Below are 4,314 nucleotides of genomic sequence, written 5' to 3'. Positions count from 1 at the left end.
TGTGTGGCTTGGACAGCAGATGTGGGGGGAAGGCATCCTAAGGAGAGAGACTGGGGGACGGACGGGGTCCTGGGGCAGAACCGAGGGATTGGGGGGAGCAGGGGCCCGGAGGAGGACGGGGGGCGGGGCCCGAGGAGGACCGGGGGAGGGGCCCGGAGGCGGACTGGGGGCGGGGCCCGAGGAGGATCGGGGGCGGGGCCCGAGGAGGACTGGAGGACGGGGGTGGGAGGAGGACTGCGGGGCGGGGGGCGGGAGGAGGATCGGGGGGCGGGGCCCGAGGAGGATTGGGGGGGCGGGGCCCGAGGAGGACTGGGGGCGGGGCCCGAGGAGGACTAGAGGACGGGGGTGGGAGGAGGACTGCGGGGCGGGGGGCGGGAGGAGGATCGGGGGGCGGGGCCCGAGGAGGATGGGGGGCGGGGCCCGAGGAGGACCGGGGGAGGGGCCCGGAGGCGGACTGGGGGCGGGGCCCGAGGAGGATCGGGGGCGGGGCCCGAGAAGGACTGGAGGACGGGGGTGGGAGGAGGACTGCGGGGCGGGGGGCGGGAGGAGGATCGGGGGGCGGGGCCCGAGGAGGATGGGGGGCGGGGCCCGAGGAGGACCGGGGGAGGGGCCCGGAGGCGGACTGGGGGCGGGGCCCGAGGAGGATCGGGGGCGGGGCCCGAGAAGGACTGGAGGACGGGGGTGGGAGGAGGACTGCGGGGCGGGGGGCGGGAGGAGGATCGGGGGGCGGGGCCCGAGGAGGATTGGGGGGCGGGGCCCGAGGAGGACTGGGGGCGGGGCCCGAGGAGGACTGGAGGACGGGGGTGGGAGGAGGACTGCGGGGCGGGGGGCGGGAGGAGGATCGGGGGGCGGGGCCCGAGGAGGATCGGGGGCGGGGCCCGAGGAGGATCGGGGGCGGGGCCCGAGGAGGACTGGGGGCGGGGCCCGAGGAGGACCGGGGGCGGGGCCCGGAGGCGGACTGGGGGCGGGGCCCGAGGAGGATCGGGGGCGGGGCCCGAGGAGGACTGGAGGACGGGGGGTGGGAGGAGGACTGCGGGGCGGGGGGCGGGAGGAGGATCGGGGGGCGGGGCCCGAGGAGGATGGGGGGCGGGGCCCGAGGAGGACTGGGGGCGGGGCCCGAGGAGGATCGGGGGCGGGGCCCGAGGAGGACTGGGGGCGGGGCCCGAGGAGGACCGGGGGCGGGGCCCGGAGGCGGACTGGGGGCGGGGCCCGAGGAGGATCGGGGGCGGGGCCCGAGGAGGACTGGAGGACGGGGGGTGGGAGGAGGACTGCGGGGCGGGGGGCGGGAGGAGGATCGGGGGCGGGACCCGAGGAGGATTGGGGGGCGGGGCCCGAGGAGGACCGGGGGCGGGGCCCGGAGGCGGACTGGGGGCGGGGCCCGAGGAGGACCGGGGGCGGGGCCCGGAGGCGGACTGGGGGCGGGGCCCGAGGAGGATCGGGGGCGGGGCCCGAGCAGGATTGGAGGACGGGGGGTGGGAGGAGGACTGCGGGGCGGGGGGCGGGAGAAGGACCGGGGGGCGGGGCCCGAGGAGGATCGGGGGCGGGGCCCGAGGAGGACTGGCAGACGCGGGAATGGACCAGCGCGGTAGGAGCCTGGGGGTCGGCTCTCCAAGGGCTGGGTTTAATTCAGGTGTAAGCGGAGCTGCTTTAAGCAAGGAAGTGGCTCGGGCTCGGGAGTTGTAGCCGAGCCCTGGGCGCCGACCCCCGCGGATTCCGGCGCCTGCTCCCCTGCCGGCCTCGGCCCCCTGCCCCCTCCCCGGGCTCCCTGCGCCCTCCCTCTCCACCCCCCCAGCAGGCTCCCCGTTCCAGTCTCCCTCCTCCCGCCCCGCCCCTCCCTCCGTCCCCCGCCCCCATCTCCCACTCTCCCCTCCCCCCAGCCAGGCTCTCCCTGCCCCTCCATTCCCCGCCCCCGTCTCCCCTCCAGCCCCGTCTCCCCCTTCTCTCCCCCCCCATCTAGGCTCTCCCGGGCCCTCCGTCTCCCCCCTCCCGCCCCCCACCCTAGTCTCCCTCCCCCGGTCTCCGGCCCCCGGCCCCCCAGCCCCCACTGCCCCGCCCCCGGCTCCCCCCGGGCTCCCCCCTCCGCTGCCCGCCCCCCCCCCGCCTCCGGGGGTCCGGCTGCAGCTGAGCCTCGGCGAGCGGCTGCGGGCGGCAGGGGGCGCCTCCTCGACGACTCGGCGCTCGGCTGGGCAGGCGCCGGCGCGTCGGCCGCTCGATTGGTCGGGTCTGGGCGGGCCGGACGCCGCGGGCCAGCGCCATTGAGGAGCCGGGAGGGGCAGCGCCGCGCAGGGCCGGGCTCGGCCGGGACGGCGGCAGGTACGGGGGCGGGGGGCGCGGGGGGGCGCGGGGGGGCGGGGGCGGCCCAGCGCCCGCTGTGTGTCGGCCCCGCCGCGGGAGCGCGCCCGGGACCTGGGACCCGGGACCCGGTGCCGGCCTCCCGCCGCCCAGCTCCTCGGGGCCCCGCCGGTCCCGCACGGCCCCGGCCCCGGCCCCGGCCCCGGCCCCGGCCCCGGGGTGCGAGGGCTCAGCCGCGACCCCGCGAGCCCCGCACGGGCGCCGGGCCGCCCCCCGAGGGTCCTCAGCGCCCGCCGGCTCGGGGCCCGCGCTCGGGGGCGGCGACCTCGGGCCTCCAGCCGCCCGTCACCGCGCCCCGGGGTCACGGCCGGGCCGAAGCCCTCCCCGGGGCGGGACCCGGCGCCGCGCCCCCCGGCCTCCACCTGCGAGGCGGGGCCCGGTTCCCGGGAGCCCGAGGGCCGCGACCCCCCGCGCCCCCTGACCCCCGACCCCGACCCCTGACCCCGCGCCGGCTCCCCCCGTGCTCGGGCCCGCGGAGCTGCGCCTCCCGGGGCCTCTGTCGGCCCGGCCCAAGGTCGCGCGGCCGCCCCCAGCGGTCGGGGGTCGGGGGTCGGGGGAGGCCCCGGAGCGCTTGGCGGCCCGCCTCGCCGGGCTGGGGCCCTGCCCGACCCCGCAGCCCCGGGGGATCCGCTCGCCTCGCTGCGCTGCTACAGCCTCGGGGCCCGGGACCCCCACCCTCGGGGCCGGGACCGCGCTCGGGGCGACGCCGGCGGCTGGCGGGGGCGCTTGGGGCCGGTGCTCCCCGATCTCCGCGCCGACCTGTTGAAGGTCTCGGGCACAAATGTCTCTCACCAGGCCGCTAAACACATCTTTTTTTTTTTTTTTTTATTTTAAAGATTTATCTATTTACTTATTAATGAGAGACACAGAGAGAGGCAGAAGCAGGCTCCATGCAGGGAGCCCGACGCGGGACTCGATCCCGGGACCCCGGGGTCACGCCCTGGGCCGAAGGCAGGCGCCAAACCGCTGAGCCACCCAGGGATCCCCCCATCTTATTTATTTATTCATTTATTTTTTTAATAATTTGTTCTTGTCATCTCTCCTCTGAACAAATGTGTCCAGTGATCTCTAGCACATCCTTTGTTTTACGCAAAATAGGGCTTAAGAAGACGTTTGGGAAGAAATGAGTGTTTCATCAAATACTGTTTATTTACCTTTCTCTTTTCACTGTCACCGACGGCGGAATGAAGATCTTGCTGCAAGTGCAAGACACTGTTGACAAATACAAATACAAATAGTCGGCCTTTCCTGGAGGTTCAGCTGAGCTTACAGGGTTGGGGCACCTACAGTCATGTTGGCTCAGTGCTTGAGCGACTGCCCTTGGCCCAGGGCGTGACCCCGGGGTCCTGGGATGGAGTCCCACGTCGGGCTCCCTGCTTGGCACCTGCTTCTCCCTCTGCCTGCGTCTCTGCCTCTCTCTCTGTGTCTCTCATGAATAAATAAATAAAATTTAAAAAAGAAAAAAAGGATCTAAAACTCTTCCAGGGCCTTGTGTTTTGGGTCTTTGTGAGGAGGTATCATTTGGGATACGTGTGTCTTCTGGCACACACATGAATCCCTGGGCTTGGGGCAGCGTGTCTGGAAAGGATCCTGAAAGCGCTGGTTCCAAGTGGGACGTGTGCCAGAGCAAATTTGGAGTGTCCAGCGTGGTGGGCTGGTGTCTGAGGTGCTTGGCTCCGAGCAGGACTTGGAACTCACCGTTCCAATTGGGATCTACACGCTAGCCAAGCGATTTCAGAACTCATTTAAACTTTCGTGTCTCAAGTTCCCTCGTGTTAACTTTTTGTAGTAGTAAAAGTAATCGGTGTATTTTTTGCGATGCTAACACACACAGTTTTCTCCTAGGTTGTAGTAATGTCGTACTGACTGTAAATACTGTAGCTGGAACCAGAGGATTTCTTGTATTTGTATTAGTAAGATAGTTCGTTATATCAGCATCATCTGGTGCCTGGGTACCTGTAA

General features: G+C 71.7%; 1 protein-coding gene across 1 annotated transcript in view; it reads left to right on the top strand.

Moving 5' to 3' along the window:
• The first annotated feature begins 2,206 nt into the window (after window positions 1-2,206).
• Window positions 2,207-4,314, top strand: part of LOC144309487 (intermembrane lipid transfer protein VPS13D-like) — a 95,980-nt gene continuing 93,872 nt past the window's right edge. Inside the window, exon 1 of the mRNA XM_077890578.1 lies at window positions 2,207-2,313. The gene's annotated coding sequence lies outside the window, so the exon portion shown is untranslated. The remainder of the gene's footprint in view (window positions 2,314-4,314) is intronic.

This window comes from Canis aureus, unplaced genomic scaffold, assembly GCF_053574225.1.
Source record: "Canis aureus isolate CA01 unplaced genomic scaffold, VMU_Caureus_v.1.0 NW_027326424.1_RagTag, whole genome shotgun sequence".
Classification (NCBI taxonomy): Eukaryota; Metazoa; Chordata; class Mammalia; order Carnivora; family Canidae; genus Canis; species Canis aureus.
This window is presented reverse-complemented; position numbering and strand designations above follow the sequence as displayed.